Below are 21,622 nucleotides of genomic sequence, written 5' to 3'. Positions count from 1 at the left end.
ATAAGGCCTTTACTAGTGCAAAACACAAGCGCTTTCACAAATGAGCTTCCTCAGGTGTACATAAGCACTGTTGAAACACACCTTTTAACCTAGAAATAAGTCACATGATACATAATGAAATCACAATCAAGCTATAAGCCTGAAGTATCATAAAGAGCATATTCTAAATAACTATATCATACTTTTATTCATATAAAAATATGTATAAAAACATATAAAAAATGCAAATATGAACAAATAAAACATATAAATAATATATACATGAAAAATATATGTGTAAAATCATCTCTTATCTTTTAAGGGGCCTCATCCTTAGTCTTGGTCTCAAAGGAATACATTCATTGAGACCATGTCCCGCAGTACTTCTTAATCTAGTGATCCATATTGCTTCCAAACTCTCAGTTCTGTTGCATATATCACCCTGTCTTAAGCTCTCATAAAGTAACCCTATCACTCTAAAACTAAAAACATGTGAATCATTTGTACTGGATACATGCTTAGCAAGTGCATTAGTTTTACTACCCTTCCTAATATTATATAAATGCTCCCTAATACGATCCCTAAGATGTCTATCTGTCTTGCCAACATAAAATTTGGCACAGACCCTGCAGCTAGCAAGATAAACTACATGTTTGCTATCGCATGTAGCAGATACCCTAAAAATATAATCCTTGCCTTGGTCAGGGTAATAAAATATCGTATTGCTGTCTAAATAACCACACCAATTACGGGACCCACACTGATGAGTACCACTATGGGTGGAATCTAACATAACCTCTTTCGGATAACATAGTCTCCTCTTGATAGATTTGTCATTCCTAAAACTAATCCTAGGGGTATAGTCAATCATCCTGGCTATCTCATCATCTGTCACTAAGACTTGCCAGTGTTTCTTAATAATATCAATATATCTATTCACATCTGTAGTATATTTCAGAGAAATTCTCAGATTGGTCTGGGTGGAAACCCTATTGACCTCATCTGAGGGTTGTCTCTTCTTAGAAAAAAATGGTCTAGCCTGTTGACCTCACTTATATATAGCTCTTGGTACTTGTTCTGTTAAAGTTCTCTCATCATAACCTCTATCTTTCAGATAGCTAACTACCCTACCCACTTCATAATTAAAGTCTTCATCCCTAACACTGAGCCTAGAAGCCCTCATCACCTGATTGGTTACAATGTTCTTAAATATATGAGGTAGATGTGCACTTTTGCGATGTAAAAGATGGTTAACATAACAATCCTTCCTATACTGTTTAGTATATACTTTCCCTCCCGAGTCTCTCATCACAGCTACATCTAAAAAATCCAAGTTGTCATATGACATCCTATGTGTGAAACGCAAATAATCTGCAGTTTCATTGACATTCACTATAAATTTAAAAAGGCATTCACTACTCCCATCCCACAAAATAAAAATATCATCTACAAATCTACGTAGAACAAAACATATTCCCTAAAGGGACCTGTAAAAATGTATTGCTCTTCCCAAACTGCCATTACTGCATTGGCATAGCTACTGGCACAAGAAGTGCCCATAGCTATGCCATTGCATTGTCTGAATATCTGGTTGCCAAAAAGAAATATGTTATGTTCTAACACCAACTTCAATAGATAAACTAACAAAATAATAACTTCAGTATTATATTGTGTATAACATTCCAAAAACTGTTTTGTAGCTGTGATTCCAGAATCGTTGGGTATCACAGTAAATAAGGATACTACATCCAAAGTGACAAAAACAGCTTCACAATCAGTATGTATAGAGAAAAACTCATACAAATCCCTAAGAAAATGTTCAGTGTCTCTAAGTATATGCTGTATATTATTCAAAGCTGGTCTTAAATGTTTCTCTACAAATATAGAGATTGATTCAGTACACCAGCCTCTACCAGAGACAATAGGTCTCATAGGTGGATCATGGATTGACTTATGTATCTTGGGTAAGCCCTATAATATTGGTATAACTGGTTTCATAATCATAAAATAATCAAACAATTTATTATCAATTAGCTGCTGTTCAAAAAGACTTCTAATATCATCAGACACATTTCCTATAAGATTTAGGGACTGCATTGTACTTAACTCCTCATAAAAAGATATATCACACAAACTATCCAACATCTTAGCCTCATACCAGTTCCTATCAAGGACTATGATGAGGCCCCCTTTATCTGCTGGTCTAAAAATAAGACAATTATCATTCTCTAAATCTCTCAAGGCTATAACTTCATGCCTGGATAAATTAGAATGTTTGTTCTTCACAGAATCTAAATCAGACCTAACACATGCATCATAAATATCCTGTATACAAAGTTTCTCAAAGGCACTTATCAATAGATTATTATTTGGAATGAAAGAACTTGGTTTCACAAAAATATCATAAGCTCTATTAGTATTACTATTTGCATACATTAATTTCAAAGTCAGGTTCCTGGTAAAAGTCTTAATGTCCAGAATCACGTCAGCATAACAAGAGCGACTGGTAGGTATAAATGAAAGACCCTTACCTAAAACTGCTAGATGATGCTCATTCAAAATAACACTAGATAAATTCAAAACTAGTCCCTCTTGGCATTGGAAAATGCTCTTTTATACTTATCTGGTTTGTCGAGGTATTGTCCCATTTCTGCTTGCCCTGTACTTGGCTTCTGCCTCTCGACTGATCCCTTTTCAGCCTGTTCAACTTCTCTTTCATCGGTAAAGGGAACTCTATATTGTAGCGCTGTAAAAAATCATTTGACTCTGTAATAGCATCAATAGAGTCTGATCTCCCTCGATGTACTTGCGCTGTGGTGGTGATAATCTTTTTCTTGGCCCCTAGGTCCTTTGGACATACTTCTGAAACTGTTGTACCTTGTAAAATATTCGCCTCTGCCAACTGTTCTATTGACGCCGTCGACACTTCTGCCCTCTCAGATGCATTCAGCACTACTTCCGTCATCGTCGCTGTGTTTCGCAAAGTCTGTCCCTCATGACCACGCTCTTCCCTCGGCCAAGTGAAAATGTTCCCAGTACGAAAATCGGATCTGTCTCTCACGATCTTCAGACAATGCAATGCACTTCTTGTGCCAATAGCTATGCCAATGCAGTAATGGCAGTTTGGGAAGAGCAATACATTTTTAAAGGTCCCTTTAGGGAATATGTTTTGTTCTACCGTAGATTTGTAGATGATATTTTTATTTTGTGGGATGGGAGTAGTGAATGCCTTTTTAAATTTATAGTGCATGTCAATGAAACTACAGATTATTTGCGTTTCACACATAGGATGTCATATGACAACTTGGATTTTTTAGATGTAGCTTTGATGAGAGACTCGGGAGGGAAAGTATATACTTAACAGTATAGGAAGGATTGTTATGTTAACCATCTTTTACATCACAAAAGTGCACATCCACTTCATATATTTAAGAACATTGTAACCAATCAGGTGATAAGGGCTTCTAGGCTCAATGTTAGGGATGAAGACTTTAATTATGAAGTGGGTAGGGTAGTTAGCTATCTGAAAGATAGAGGTTATGATGAGAGGACTTTAACAGAACAAGTACCAAGAGCTATATATAAGCGAGGTCAACAGGCTAGACCATTTTTTTCTAAGAAGAGACAACCCTCAGATGAGGTTAATAGGGTTTCCACCCAGACCAATCTGAGAATTTCTCTGAAATATACTGCAGATGTGAATAGATATATTGATATTATTAAGAAACACTGACAAGTCTTAGTGACAGATGATGAGATAGCCAGGATGCTCAACTATACCCCTAGGTTTAGTTTTAGGAATGACAAATCTATCAAGAGGAGACTGTGTTATCCGAAAGAGGTTATGTTAGATTCCACCCATAGTGGTACTCATCAGTGTGGGTCCTGTAATTGGTGTGGTTATTTAGACCGCAATACGATATTTTATTACCCTGACCAAGGCAAGGATTATATTTTTAGCGTATCTGCTACATGCGATAGCAAACATGTGGTTTATCTTGCTAGCTGCAGGGTCTGTGCCAAATTTTATGTTGGCAAGACAGATAGACATCTTAGGGATCGTATTAGGGAGCATTTATATAATATTAGGAAGGGTAGTAAAACTAATGCACTTGCTAAGCATGTATCCAGTACAAGTGATTCACATGTTTTTAGTTTTAGAGTGATAGGGTTACTTTATGAGAGCTTAAGACAGGGTGATATATGCAACAGAACTGAGAGTCTGGAAGCAATATGGATCACTAGATTGAGAAGTACTGAGGGACATGGTCTCAATGAATGTATTCCTTTGAGACCAAGACTAAAGATGAGGCCCCTTAAAAGATAAGAGATGATTTTACACATATATTTTTCATGTATATATTTTTTATATGTTTTATTTATTCATATTTGCATTTTTTATGTTTTTATACATATTTTTTATATGAATAAAAATATGATATAATTATTTAGAATATGCTCTTTATGATATTTCAGGCTTATAGCTTGATTGTGATGTCATTATGTATCATGTGACTTATTTCTAGGTTAAAAGGTGTGTTTTAACAGTGCTTATGTACACCTGAGGAAGCTCATTTGTGAAAGCACTTTTGTTTTGCACTAGTAAAGGCCTTATTCTGGTATTTTCAACTTGCACAGAAATGTTGCATCCTTCTACACATTCTGTTCCACGGTGTAGGCAATCACTGAACATGTACACACATGCACCACAGCCATGTACATTGTCATTAACTATGGCTCTCTACACTCACACTGCATGGACTTGATCAACACTTATTCTGCATGCTGACACATGTGCATGACTGTTTGCCTTGTGATACTTTCACTCACCTTCAACCAGTATTGAGTATGATTTGGATTTCTGTTGTGTGTGTATCTGCTGTAGTGAGGAGTGTGCATGTGTTCCTGTGTTCCTCTGTGCATGTGTTCCTGTGTACCTGTGTGCATGTGTGCCTGTGTGCATGTGTGCATGTGTTCATGTGTGCATGTGTTCATGTGTTCATGTGTGCATGTGTTTATGTGTGCATGTGTGCATGTGTTCATGTGTGCATGTGTTCATGTGTGCATGTGTTGTGTGCAAATGTGCATGTGCAGACCGTAACATGTGTTTCCTGTCTTCCTCTCATAGGTGCTGAGGTAGGGCTTTGCGAAAGCAGCAGGCGACCTGAAGCCACTGCCACGGATAGTGGTGATGATGACACATGTATTTTGGCACAGGGAGATTTGACAGGGTCTGTCATTGGTCCACCAATTGACAGTACACAGCGTTCAACCCCATCTATGCACACTCTCATACTGCCATTACATCCCTCACCACCAATGGCCATAGGGGAGGGACAGCATACAGTTGGCATTGACCAGGAGAGTGTGGTACCCATGGCATGTGCATCCTCACACAGCAGCCATAGCCATAGACCCGGAATGGTACCACATAGGCGGAGGTCCAGGGGTTCTCTGGGGAGCACCACTGGACGTATTGCCCCTGGCAGGCGTGCACTCACAGATCTTACGATGAACACTATGTTCCAGGCTGTAATGCAGGCTCAGGCACGTATGGAATGGTACACCAGGCAGGGACTTAGGGCGCAGAGGGCACATAACACTGATATCAATGACAGCATCCGTGACTTTGCCGGTGCCATCTGGACATGCACTGAGGTCATTGATAGATGTTGGAGGGAGACAATATTTGCCCTCCACAACATGTCTTCCTCAAGCCAGGACCATGCGGGACGGTTGCGACGTCAACACGGACACATGCTAGCAACAGCAACAGCTGCCAGTGGTCGCAAACAACCTACAGCTCACAGCCGCTACCGTAGTGGCAGTACCAGCCCCAGCAATGCTGGGGCTGGCCTGTCCATTGTCCGTCCCAGTAGACCAGTCACAGCAGGGACAGGGGTCCAGTCATCATACCTCTGATGGCAGTACCCAGTCAGGGTTGGTACCCGATACCGTCCATAGCACCCCTGCCAGGCACAGGTACTGTGTCCTTGGCCGGAGACAGTGATCTGTACAGCCAAGCAGGTACAGTCTGTGGCTGTTCCACAAACCACCATATATGGCAGCCACATGGTGGAGCTGTGTGCATGCAGACACACACACATTAAGCAAACAACTAGGGCTCACACATACACACACACATTACATCAACATTGGCCCATGCTGTACTGTTGTCCCACACACACACACACACACACACACACACACACACACACACACACACACACACACACACACACACACACACAGACATGTCGATTGGATGGGTCAATGTCAGGCTCTGACAAACAACAAAACTCCTTGTGCATATGATGATATCTGTGCCGCCTCCTGTCATCTGCATTATCAATGGAGGGACAGGCTAACATGGTGCTGATGCACAGGGTGACACTATAGCAGTGTAGCAATAATAGCGAGTTGTCAACAAGGAAGTCTAACTACATCCTTGTAGGTATATCTGAGCAGACATTATGCATCAAAGCTCTGATTGTCAATGTAGCATTGTTTACACCACTGTTAGGTCTGAGTATGTATTATCCACCCATGTGCCACTTGGATGATGTGTAATGTGTTGCCAGCATGTGTTAGCGAGTGGACAGTGCGTGTGTGATGTGTGCAGTACAGATTAACAAGTGTACATCTGTGAACATGGTGGGTGTGCACTGTCTGGATGTACGTGCATAGTGGACACATGGGACGTGTGGCATACCCTGACATACACATTATTAGCATCCCATTGCATCTTTCAATTTCCAGTATGCATTCTACTATAGTTATTTACTAACATGGGTAGACGTGTGTATGACATGGGTTGACACTATGCTGCGGGTGATACCGTTAATATCAGTCAATGATTTGCAGTCTGGTAGTATACACAACCTCAACAGCATGACTATAAGCAATCATTGGATGATGTCCTGACAAATGACACACAGTAGTAGGGAACCCAGTATCAATTGGATCCTTCCGGTGCTACACTATAACACTAACCAGTGGTGATGACCGCCACCCATTACTATGACCACACCTGTGTGTCATATAGCCCCCTTAGGTACATGCAGACACACTAGGGATGTGTCCATCCAAATCTGGGAATGCATGCATTGGCCTACAATGCAATCCCTGGATGGGACGCATATCCTACACAAGGGTATCATACAGACAGACACCTGTTGTGTGATACATGCTGTATAGCACTAAGTCGACTATGGTATAGTCATCCTCATGTACTATACATACTATCCCATCAGTACCACAACAATGGTAGCCCTCAACATGTATGTCGGATACCATTGTGTACATACAGACCCATGTTATGTCATGTGTCCCTTAGTATCCACATATCCCTAGGTATTGTGGAGTCCCAAGGTGTATCACAGACATTAGAGGCCTGAATGCATATCCACAAGGCAGTCGTACACCTATAAAGACTGTCCATTCTTGGCAGACTTTGTTGTGTATGACCATGTCTGACATATACCCCAGGCATATACCCTCACTCACACTAGTCTTAAGTAACTGTCATGGGTGTTTGTGCCACAGATGACCTTGGCCACAGAATACGACAGTGGACGGCCATGTCACATACATACATATGTGACCTACGATCTGAGTAGCAGCGGCACAACCTGTCAATGGAAACAAATTTATTCATGTATTATGCAGGCTTCACACCTATGTACTGATTGAGGGGACATGTACACATATATATTTGCCACACAGATACCTGATGTCTGCAATGCACTTACTGTTGTCATCATACTATGTCATACCATAGTAAAAGCAAAACCCACACCGTGTTAACCAACATTGACACACACACAGTAAGCATTTGTAGGATTCAAACCCCTACATAACTATGTTATGATACTAAGGAGAGACACATTAACATGGCATACTATTTGCTTTACTGGCTGGTTTCTCTTCTCCTGCTGTATTTGTAGGATGATGACATCATCAGACTTTCCAAAGAGGAATGTACCTCTTTCAGTGTGTTTTCACAGTCTCCAAAAAGGGAACCCCTTTCAAAGACAATTGCACACAGACACACACACTCACTGTTTGCAGGAGTCAAACCCCTACCTAACTATTTTATGATACTAGAAAATGACACATTAACATGGCGTGCTATTTCCTTTGCTGGCTGGTTTCCCTCCTCCTGCTGTATTTGTAGGATGGTGACATCATCAGACTTTCCAAAGAGGAATGTACCACTTTCATTGTGTTTTCACAGTCTCCAAAAAGGGCACCCCTTTCAAAGACAATTGCACACATACACACACACTCACTGTTTGCAGGATTCAAACCCCTACCTAACTATGTTATGATACTAGAGAAAGACGCACTAACATGGCACACTATTTGCTTTATTTGCTGGTTTCCCTTCTCCTGCTGTATTTATAGGATGGTGACATCATCAGACTGGACATGGTGATGTGTGTACACTTTGTTTTATGCCATTCCAGGAATGGTCCATGTGGGTCAGCAGGTATCAACAGCTTTAACATGACCTCAGTATCCTTACCTTGTGTGATCTATCTGTGGACACATTGACATTCCGTCATATGTCAACGCATATTTATGCACAGCTTCTTAGTTTTGTGGATACTACATGTGTCTGGGATGTTGATAAAGGGCTATTCAAAGTCTATGTAACACATGTGTAGATGTGTTCATTGATGTATGTCCTGGGTGGCTGCCTTGCAAACAGTCTAGCATGTTTGAGAACCATGATCCGCACATGAACATACCACAGCTGGTAGGGTTGTGTGTGTGTGTCAGCTTCCAATAGCTCTGTTTATGACTGCAACCATGATGGACTCCATGACCTTGCAGATCAGACCTCATAGGCATACTGGACATGACTTCCCATGGTGTGCTGTGCACCAACACTTGTGGGGAGTGCCATATGTAGCTCTGACACATTCAACGGTTCCACATCCTGTGTAGGGGGTGTGGCTCAGCTGACTGTTCAGGTGCATGATCTGTTTGTTCTGTAGTTTGTGCATGACACATATTGGGAATCAATGTATTCCACCTGCTGCCATGCTTTTGGCAGTGGGGGTAGCTGCTCATCCATTCTACATGTGATATCTCCTGGTATGATGATGTGGACTATTGTCAGTGGGGGATGGGTATGTACATATGGGCCTGTCTGTTATGATGTCGGCATTGACACTCAGGTACAGTTGGCCCTGACTCAGGACATATATGTGTGTACACTGCTATTTATGACATAGCTGAAGGAGGTGTCATGATTCAGTCTGGACTCCTTCTCAGCTCCTCTTTACAAAACACTAACGAACATGAGCACTAATCCCTGTTATACTCTTTTACATACCTAACACCCTACTGATCCTTTGTGATCAGGCTACAGAGTATGTCATGATAATATCCTGGCATGTCCAGGGGTCAGTTTTGTGTGTACTCTTCAGTCCAGCTGGTGGATATTGTGATATTGACACAATGTCACATCTGCCTCATGTACACAGACAACCCTCTCCTCCTCCTCCTGACAAACTCAGATATATGTGTGAGATGCACCTATATAGATATACAGGGAGCTGAATTCTCTCGACCCATGACTGGCACAGTCTATCAGGTGATGAAGGTAACCACACACACCACATATCAGTCTCACATATCCTCTAGCAACAGTACTCAAACCACATTAGCACACATTGCCATACTAGTATGCTGTAAATGTACTCTACCTAAGCAGCAGAGACCTCCAAAGCAGACACACACACACCTGCTACCCCACTACAATACTCACATATCACTAAGTTCACAATGTCAGTGTGCCACACAGTCACTGCCCTTCGGGCTAAACAACACACCTAATACACTTGTAGTAGGCAACACTTATGTTCAGACACACTGATGTACCACTCAACAGCCCTGATGAGGGAATAGTCACTTTGGGCTGTCTGTTGGGTGCCAGGATCTGCCGCATAACACAGGCAGCCAGGTCACTCCAAAGCAAGTACAAGACTGGCATCATCATTGTCCATGCTGGTGTGTGTAACCCCAGATGTTACACCCTGGATCACATGACATGATACATGGAGGTACACTTTGATCATGTAGCCCAGGCCAGTATGACCCTGACCTTGTCTAGCATCTTGCACCCACCAATTATGATGTCACAATATACGGACACACATATCACATTTAACAGTTGGCTAACAAATTTGTTTCATTCATAGGGGATACAGTGTCTGTCAGCGTATGGTGACATCCTCAACATGCCACGTAGCTTCACTATGGACAGCTTGCACCTGTCACCCCTGGACTTTGGTATGCTGGCTAAGGCTCTTGCTACCACCAGAGTGCCTTTTTTAAGCAGGGCTCAGAAGACAAACCCACCTCCATAGACATTACAGGTTAAATGAAACTAAGGGTAATGCTGCTCAACAACAGTTGTGTTAACCTCATATTGTGGCCACTCAGGACTCTCCTCAGTATGGAGTAGCGCAATATCTGTGCACTGACAGACACCTGGTTCAGGCTCGCTTATGCACACCAGCACTACCAGGTTATGTTTCATACCATGCTGTCTGACAACAAGACTTGGAACAGACAACACAACTAGGGGGAGTATCCATATACATCACAGATACACACACCTCCAGGTTAGTAGCACTGCACAAAGCATCACAGACCATACATATACAACTTCCATTGTGCAATAATGCCTTTCAGTTTGTTGCCTGCTACAGAACACACTCCCAAACTCAGGAACCACACTCGGCTTTTGTGGGAACTATGGAGAATATGAAAGTCTCCACAGACACCGTTATATTGTATGACTTCATATACACACATATTGACTGGGGATACTACTCAAGCCCCGACAACCTCACCCAACAGTCACTACAATTTGTGGACTCATATGCTTTGGCACAACCAGTCAGCACAGCCACAAGGGGGAATACATATTGGACCTGCTCATCACCAACATGGGGACTCTATGTTCCACACCAGCGATATACCCCTCATTGGTAAGGTCAGAACATACATGTATCTCACAGGACATACATATACCCTCCACACACCCATCCTGGGTAATCTTGGTGAACTTCTCATGAGCCAACATCTCACTTCACCAAAGCAAGGTGGTATCCTTCAGAGATCCTGACACAGTGGCATATACGGCTCACACTGCTGCATCCTTTACATACACATTCTATGCACACCTAATGGACTGCATGGATTGTGCTATCCCAAATAACAACAAGACCCACTACTGCAATGGCAGGGGACCTGTCTGGTAGACCCCAGCCATTAATAAGCTGTACAACATCAGGAGGACACTACTACATGATAGAGCACAATCCCAGACTGAGAAGGCATCTGTGATCTGTACTAGCAGACAGCTACAATCACTCATGGACTTTTCTAAGGACCGCTTCTACCAGACAATTGCACCTGACACGTAGGACTATCACAAGGCCTTCTTCAGTTATGTCAGGAACCTGGGTGGACACTCACTGATATGCTGTGAGTTACTGAATACTGATTAAACCTACCCTGAACCCACTGGCATTGCCTACATCCTGGCAAACAGGTTCAGTGCAGATGTCTCCCACCCATCCCCCCTAAGGAGCAACTATCCATCCCAACAGAGTATAACCTCGCTGACATCACGCAGTAACAGGTGAGTGCTGCCCTCCCCACAGCATACATCACAGTATCAATGTGGCCAGATGGTGTCTCAGCCTGCATCATACACGAGCATCATGACAAACGCTACCCTCACATTACATCACTGTTCAATATCAGAGTTACCACAGGATATGTACCCAAGGAATGGCATACTGCAACAGTGGTCCCGCTCCACAGAGTTGGTGCCACAATGGACCACAGACAATATTGCCCTATAATCCTATGTAGCCTGTTCTGTAAAGCTATGGAGCATATTGTTATAGGACTCCTACACATAGACATTGGGAACCTACAGACACTGTGTCCTACTCATTTCAGCATAGTTGTGGTAGATCTTGCCTCTTGAACCTGTAAGTATTCTTTAAATGGCTAACAGGTCCATTGACATAGGGGCGGCTTTTCACACTGCCTACCTGAACCTTGCAAAACCATTCAACACAATAACCCACTGGGCCATTATGCATAGGCTCACCAGCATCAATTTGGACACATATCTCACACAATGGATTGATACCTAGATCAGGGATAGCACCCACATGGTCAGAATTGCAGGTGCCATGTCTTGACTATACATCAGTTACACATGGCATCCCATACAGCTTGGTCCTGGAATCTCTCTTGTTCAGTATGTATTTGTCTTACGTACAGGCTATCACAGGGGGAATATGGCTGAACATGTTTGCACTTGACTGCAAACTGGGTGCCATGATCAACTCTCCAGCTGCCACATGCATACTCAATCAGGGTCTCACAGAGATGGATGACTGGTGCCTGAGCCATGGCCTACAGCTAAATGGCATTAGTTGCATAGTCATCCCCTTTGGGAGTAACAACATGCCCACACATTACCACATAGGTAGTACTCCATTACATACGGTAGGAGTTGTTAGGGGTTTGGGGACATCACTTGTTCCTACTGTCGCCTTTAACATTCACATTGCCAAAGTGGTTGGACACACCTTCTATGTGTGCCACCTTATCCCATATTGTTTCACATCTAGATTGAGTGAGGTCATTGTGCCCCTATACTCATCACGTACATGCTTGGTTACAATGCCACATTTGGGGTGTACTTTACCTGACACCTGCAGCAACTGTACTGGCCACAGACAGTCCTCACCAAGCAGATCTAGGGACTCACACAGATGCCCTGCATAGTTCAGATCCAGTAACTCCAGCTCTACTCAGTCGCTTACCACCTACTCAGATATGATGTGTGCCTGTTGCTCCACCTCAGCATATCCAACTCCCTTGGAGATACACACTGCAGGGACGTATACCTCAGCACAGATATTAATAGGACATTGTAGAGAGACAGATTCTTATCCCAGAGGCTCCACTCACTACAGAATGTAATCCCAGTTTCACATAGGCAGAGCCACCCACTGACCACCTACTGGAGACATCTTGACGACTGTATGGGTGATTATATATTTACCCCTGGGATATCTTCTGTGTCCCTGCTAGACAGAGGCACACTAGCATAAACGTACATGGGCTATCTTGTGTGACCTACTATTCACACACACACAGTGTAGTAATCTGACAGGGTTGCAAATGCCAAACACACTCTGGCTAGGCTTGCACATGCCCTAGGACAGATAGCCTAGTATCGACCTCTGAATCTATGCTACTGTTCAAGATGCACAATGTTTATTGCTGATACTGTTTGCAGGTCTTTATCATCTTTACTTCACCAGTTTCCATGAAGAACTTCAGTATCTCAATATTCGCCAACATTGCTGGATGTTGCCCAATATTACTGAACATTGACCACAGTTGTGCTAGTTGGTGTGTGCAATTTTGTTTGCATATACTACATGGTGGTAATTGCTGTTTAGCACTGCTTTATATTGCTCAACACATGGCATTCATGCCTTAGGTGGTGCTGCAGGGCTGCCTATGTCGGATGCACATACTACACTCCCTGCACATGTTTGGAAGCAGGTAGTGTCAACTTAGGCAACCCTTTTACTTTATGTGCAAGTCGGAGAAGGGTATCATTTCCAGAGCTCCTACTGCGCCAGTGTATGTGCTATGCGTTGCCTCTTTGCCAAGGCCAAAGCATACTGGGCACACCTCCTTCTGCCTACTGGGGCAGGCTCAGGTTGTTCCTCCTCTGATTCATGCTCTGCCTGTGATGGCCTTGGCAATGGTGGGGGGCTGTTTGGTCCAGGCCTATGCTGGTCCTGCTGCAGCTGTTTTCACAGGATCATATTATGTAGCATAGCACATACCATGACAATTTGGGTACATGTAGTTGGTGAGTACTGCAAGGCTCCACCAGATGTGTCCAGGCACCGGAACCGTGACTTGAGCAGCCCAGACACATGCTCTATTACATTACATGTTTGTGCGTGTGCCTCATTATGGCACTCCTGTTCAGGTGTGTGTGCATTTCTGATGGGTGTCAATAGCCACGGCTCCAGTGCATAGCCAGCATCCCCCACTAGGTGATCATGTGGGATGCCCCCATTGGCAAATGTCTGGTACAGCTGCATCAGATGCCAGCTATGGGAATCATGGTAGCTTCCAGGGCAGCCTGCACACACATTCAGTATTATGCCCTGGGCATCACACATGACCTGGCAGTTGATGGAGGGGAAGCCCTTGCGGTTGAAGTAGACCCTACCCCACTCACTGGCTGGTGCTTTGATGCATATGTGTGTGCAGACTATTGCACCCACTACCTCAGGGTATTCCGCTATTTGCTGGAAGAGACACATATTGCTGGCCAATGCCTCACGGGAATTGGGGAAATATACATGATCACTGACATGTGCTGACATAGCATCCAGGAACTGGTGTAGTACCCTGGATGCTGATGCCTGTGATATCCCCATCATATCACCAGTTGGTCTCTGGAAGGTACCTCTTGCTAATATTCTTAGGGCAACATATAACTTGGTTTCCACTGGGATGGGTTCCCCTCTGTTGGTTCTGTATGTGAGGCATGGCCTGCACAGCTCAACAATTTGCTGCAGGAGGTCTCTGTCCACTCTATAGCGCTCGACTATCTGCAGCTCATGTAGCCCCTGGTAGGTTACCCTGGGCCTGTACACTCTTCTCTGTCTCCTCACTGTGGGTTGTTCAGCAGAATTTCCATTGTCACCACCCTCAGCATGTTGCATATGTCGCCTTATAACAGCAATGGCAGCCCCTAACATTTTTTTGTCTCAGTAAAACTTTTTCAGTTTTCACTTCTATTAGCTTACTGCAGTGTTTCTTGTGAGAAACATAATGGACTGTTGTTTGCAGAGTTTTAAGTGCTAGGCTGGGCTGGGCTAGTGTACTGCCTGTGTAATTGCCTGATTCTGATTGTTTTCACCTGCTAGCTCTGCTATTACTCCCTGGTAGCTTCCTACTATTTGTTGTGCTTCCTTTTTCCTTTCTGTTTCCTCAGGGGGGAGCGCCGCGCACACAAGCGCACACACGAGCACAGCAACTAACACGCGCGCACACATGCTTACATGGACTAAAACTTGCTTATTCGGGTTAAAATGCGTGCACACCAGCGCAAACGTGCTTACAACTCTTTAAACAGCCTTATACATGCTTACTCCGGCTTAAACGTGCGCACACATGCTTACACGGGTGCACTCTGTCTTACTCGCGTTTACAGGTGCGCACACATGCGCATGCACGCTCAGCAAGAAACTTTGGTGTTATCCATGGTATACACCTTCAATTTCTTGGCTTTCCCTGGCCTACCTGTTGACACATCTCTTTCCATGATGTCTAAATGACAGCGGACACATGCCACTCTGCTCCAATGAGCTTCACTTCTTTCATACATACCCCCCTTGTGATGTCACCTATCTTCTACTCTCTTACTCCCCATATTGTACTCCTACACTCCACTGACTCTGCTCATTTGCTATGTAAACTAGCGATTCACTATCCTAACACTCATTTACATAGAATTGCCTACTAATGCTTGGTTACATGTCTTAGACTGAGCTTACCCCCTTAGCAACCTCTACTCGGTGGCCAGCTTGTCTTCAGCCTGCCATTCCCTTGCATTGTGCATTACCACTTTCAATAAAATCCACATTTGTGGGTTTTAATTTGTAGTATTCTGTTTTTTAGAGCGCAGCCCTTTTGCTCGGCGCTGCACTATGCTTAAACATCGGAAATCGGTGAAAAAAAATTATTTTTATTTTAATTTTGCATCAGGGAACATTTCCAATGGCCGTATATTTGGCCATTGGCATGCTTCCTACACTGGATGCAACCTTTATTTGGAGCTGTCATGGCTCCGTTTTGCTATTTGCAGAACGATACTCAGTTGTCAACTGAGTACATTTCTGCAAATAACACTGCTCTTACTCAGACAGGTTCGGGTTTCCTGAATCGCAAATCTACCTCATTTGCATGCCTTTTGCCTGCAATTGAGGTGATTTGCATGTCCCAGCCCTGTCCGTGTAAGAGCCGTTTTAGGAGCTCTCTTACACGCCCCTACAGGCTGTTCCTGGATCGCTCGTCAGACATGATGGCTGCATGGAGTCTTACTCTACTCTTAGACTCCGTGCAAGCCATCGTGAATCCGGCCCAATATGATGAGTTATAGAACATATTAAGATATTACAAAATAAGTGATAAATAAAAGTCATCATGTCAGTGTATAAAAATAATAATGTAAGAGTAATATTAAATGGACAGTTAAATGAATAAATAACAATCGAATGTAGGATAAGGCAGGGTTGTCCAATAAACAGCGTTTTATTTGCATTAGTTATGAAAGCGCTTATTAATAAAATTAATAGGGAATTGAAAATGACAAGGTATGACATAATCAAAGGAATACATGTTCCTATAATTCTTACTTACACAGAAGATATAGTACTAGTTATTGTGAATAAGGAATGGATGGAACAGGGAACTAGGAAATTAAATAAGTATTTAAATGTGCTTGGTCTATGTATTAATAAAAATAAAAGTAAAGGAATTATTTTTTGAGTAAACCAGAAGGTATTCACTATCATGATGAGGAGCTAGATATGTTGTGAAAAATATTTGGAACAAATATGAAGCAAAAAACAATGAGAGAAAATTATACAGAAACTGAGAAAAATATTTGAAAATCATATAGATTGTTATATAAGAAAAATGTATATTAATAAATTGTGTTCTTTTAGGTAGAATGGCCTACTTAGCAATTTTATATATATGATTCCATCTAAGTATGAAAAAGAGTCATTGTTGATTATCTTCTCATTTATATGTGGATCAAGACTGAATCCTGTTAGAAGATGATTTTTTTATGTTAGTGAAGAGGAAGGAGGATTAGGATTAATAAAACCTCTTGTCCATGCAGCTTCTTTAAATCTTAATAAAATAGTGTTACGATTAAAAGAAGAAAATAGGAATTTAGTGGATGTAATGATGAAATCTTATATAAAGAAGTTTGGATTGGAATAAGATTTGGGAAAAGATGGAAGAATAGTGTAAATGATGATATACAAGAGTATCAGAATAAATTTTATTATAGAAACTGAATACAGAAAATGTAGGAAAAACAGAAAATAATGGTATTGAAATATAATGAGTGAACGCTATTATATTTATTCTTAGAAGCATTTAGAAAGTGAAAAAAGAAATTAATTAAAGCAAGACTTCTATGTTGTAAAAGGATTTATTAATGTAAGGATTTTATGTGGAGACTCACAATAAGCAAATTACCTGTTAAAACAAATACTCCCTACAAACAAATTCAAGAGAGGGTACATAATTATAGTGTGGAAGTTGAAATGACAAAACATGTTTTTATTTATTTATTATTATTTATTTTTTTTTTTGAAGTGAATGAGGACAGAATTGTGGGAGAAATTCAGTGAAAATAAGATTTTGAAAGACTTTAAAAGTATAGACGATGTCAATATGAATATGATAGAATATGGGTATTATGTTAACTGGAAACAAAAAAGGTGAAATAAACTGATAAAAAGTATTTTTTTTATGCTATGGACAATATAGAATGAGGGAATGAATGAAATAAAATTAATGGGAGATTGGTATTTGAAATTTTGAAGAAGATACATTTTTGGTTGTGGAAAAAAGGGTAGGGGGAATAACTGAAGTATATGAAACTGTATTATGTAGTAAATGCAACATGTAAATAATTGTAAATAATGTATATGCTATATATAAAATAAACAGTGCATATAAGTTAAATAAATTATTAAAATATCTCCCAGTGAATTATATACTTTCCCAATTCAGCAGTAAACATCAAAAGTAAAAAAAAAAAAAACAGGAGAGGCTGCAAACACTACAGTTATAATAAAATGTTTATTATTATTGTAAGCAGTAGTATTACAAATATGCTAGAGATTCATGATAGTTTTGTTCCCCTTCTGTTTACATCCAAATCTAAAGGAACCTTCAACTATAACAATTGTAGTGTTTGCAGGTACATTCATGAAAGGCCATACCTTATATTAGATCACATACCTTTCACTATCAGTATTCCAGGTAGATTTTCATGTAGTACCACTATCATTGTTTATATAACTATGTTCTGTTTGTCCTGTATTCTATGTGGGTATGACCACCAGAAGCCTTAGCAGGAGAATTAAAGTGCACTATTATGCATTGAAAGTAAGGGATAAGAATATTGCTCTATATAGGCATTCCATCAAATGTACATCATATAAAAAATGTACTTTTTTATCTTGGATCACATTCAACAAGATTTGAGAGGTGGTAACCTTAAAAATAGTGTTGAAAGAAGGGAGACAGAGTGGCAAATTAAACTTGCAGCTGATAGTCCCCATGGCTTGAATGATGTTATCAGTATTAAATGTTTCTTGTTGCAAAGGAACCTGACTATTTAACTTTTTAAATAGCTTTTAAGCAAATGCAGTATTGGACATTTGATTTTTGTAGTTAATTATTGCTTGTTTGTTTAATTGAATTATTGTTTATTCAATTTTATTGGATGGTTTGTATTATTTAAATGGGTAGGTTTTACAGATGTATTTGTCTTTTTGAAGAAATCTTTTTGACGAAAGCATTTATTAAAGACTTATTACACTAAAGTTGTTCCTTCAGTTTGTTTTTCAGCTGGCAGTGTTTTTTGTTTGTATTAGTTTCCTTGCATTGGTTCTCTGGGATTCAGTCAGTTTTTTTTTTTTTTAGTAGGCTAGACAGGGGTCCAGGGAAGTAAATAGTGTGGGAAGAAATAGCCAGGGAATTGTTATGGCTAGGCTTGTATAGGCCCTAGGGCTGATAGCCTAGTACCAACCTATGAACCTATGAACCTATAACAAATGTTGTAATGTAAATTGCCTGGAAAACTCTTTGTGATTATGAAAGGTATTAGTAAATCAAACTAGATTTTGATATCTACATTAGAAATGACAAATTTCTTGAAGCTGTTGAAGTTGTGGTTTAAGGAATTTAGCTTGTAGGTTTAGTTATATTATACTGAACAATATAGCAAAGGAAATGCCAACATTTATTAGAAAGGTTGCTTAAAGGGAATTTTGTTAACAAAGTATTTTCATATAATAATATTATAAGATGTAAGGATTTCCAGTTTGAATTATAATTCGGATCAATCCAGTTTATGAGATCTTTAAATAACGATGCTCTGATGTATGTGTCAGTGTCTGGCAACTTCATACCATATATACTGCATTGATCCCATATTCTGAACGTATATAGGTAAGCAATTCTATTCCTATTAAAATACCATAAAAAGTTAACTAATAATGTTTTTATATCTTTAATGAATTATTTCTAGCAGAAATATTGAGGCCTATAGCAATGTAAAGAATCATTGGCAAAAGATTAATTTTTATCAACTGTAATCTATCTTCAAATGAAATTAATATTTTATTCCATTTATCGGTATAGTTGTTTATTAAAGATATAATATTTTTATAGCGAAAGAAAAACTACCATCAACTTCTCAGAGCAGCAGAGTCCAACAAAAATAAAATAAAATAATCCAAGAAGACTGATGGACCCAAGGAAGGCACGACTCTCCAGGTTAAAAACTTAATTTATTGTAGTTCATAAGCGCTTTCACAGGTACTGCTGCTTTATCAGATAACAAACACATTGAACCAAAACTTGTTTTTAAGTAAAAAAGTGAAACAGTGCGAAGTCACATAACCACAATATTTAAAGAAACACTGCTAAAATATATGTTATACCCACGGTGGTGGTGCTGTGGTAGCGTTGTCACCTCACAGTAAGATGCTGTCTGGTTCAATTCTCAGCTAGAGCATCTTCTGCATGGAGACATGCGTGAATGGGTGTACCTTCATTGAAGGTTGTGCATCAGGCCTGGCAAGCCGGTATGAAAAAATCAACTGCCAATCATTAGCGAACCGGAGTTTCCACTGTGGCGACCCCTAACCAGGAAAAGCCGAAAGACACAAACAAACTGCTAAAATATATGTTATTTAAACAACACATAAAAACATGTACATATAAATGCAACATAAAAACTATAAAAATATATATAAAACTTCCTATGAGCAAGTAAAAATACTGCTTTAGCTAAGAAGAAATCAAACATATATAATTGCAGATTCAAAAGCAAATACTCTCATCTGGCTAGTGGTCTTGGTTTGGGTTTAATGGGCACAAATTCATTCATCCCATGCCCAAAATCTTCCATCAGCCTGATAATCCACTTAGCTTGCATCTGTTTTGATTGATTTCTTATATCTCCACCCATTATAGTCTCATAGACTCTACTAATAATAAGAAATTTGAATGTGTGCCTTGAATCAGTAGCCAGTACATGTTTTGACAAAGCACTAGTTGTGCTTCCCTTTTGTATATAATAAACATGCTCCTTTATTCTATCCCTTAAAGCCCTAGCAGTCTTTCCTATATAAAATTTGGAACATTCCTTACAGTGAGCTATATAAATAAAATGCTCTGTACTGCAAGTAGCAAATATATGAAACTCATAATCCCTTTGTTGGTTTGGATGTGTAAATTTTGCACTGATATCAATGTATGAGCACTTTGAACACCTAGGACATCATAACTTTATTTCTATGCTGCACAGAATCCATGGTGGGGTAACAAAGCTGCCTTTTCAATTTCATATTTCTGAAAAGAAATCTGGGAGTAGTGTCTATCAACTTACTGATGTCATGGTCCATTGTTAAAATTCCCCACTGTCTCTTAATAACATTCATATAAGAAGAAACATCAGAAGAATAATATAGTAGAACCCTAAGTTTCTAATCCTTATTTCTATCCTTCATTACCTGATGTGCCTTTCTAGAAAAGTAAGGTTTAGCTGTGCTAGATCTAAGAGACTGAACCTCATCTATGTTCCTTAAAATATTGTGTGTATCATAACCTCTGTCAACCAGTTTCATATACAAAATGTTAAGTTGGTTGTCAAAATCACTGTCCCGGACATTAAGCCTAAAAGCTCTAAATATTCGATTCCTCACAACATTTTGAAAAATGTGTGGGAGGTGCATACTGTCTCTAGCTAAAAAAATTTTAACATGACAAAACTTCCGATATAATCTAAGTGAACAAACCCTCATCACCATCCATCTCTACAGTGACATAAAAAAAACTATTTTACTAGAGGACACATTAGAACTAAATTTAAAAAATGTTGTGGTATTATTAATGTATTCATCAAATTCTCTAAGTTTGTCTTCTGTTCCATTCCACAGAAGGAACAAATCATGCACGAACCTTCTATAAAATACTACTTGTTTATAAGGTCCATTGAAAATATATTTATCCACCCATACTGCCATAACCAAATTGGTATAGCTACTGGCACAAGATGTGTCCATATCTGGCCATTCCACAGCCAGAAAATTCTTTCATTAAACAAGAACACATTGTTCTCTAATACACACTGTAGCAGAACCTTGACAATTATACTCTCTGATTCATCAAACTGTGAATACAGCCTCAAAAAATCTTGTATCATACCCAAACCCAGGTCATTGGGTATGACCATAAATAAAGAGGTCAC

Source organism: Protopterus annectens, chromosome 4.part0 (genome assembly GCF_019279795.1).
Source record: "Protopterus annectens isolate FY-2018-M chromosome 4.part0, PAN1.0, whole genome shotgun sequence".
Lineage (NCBI taxonomy): Eukaryota > Metazoa > Chordata > Ceratodontiformes > Protopteridae > Protopterus > Protopterus annectens.
Note: the sequence above shows the minus strand (reverse complement) of the source record.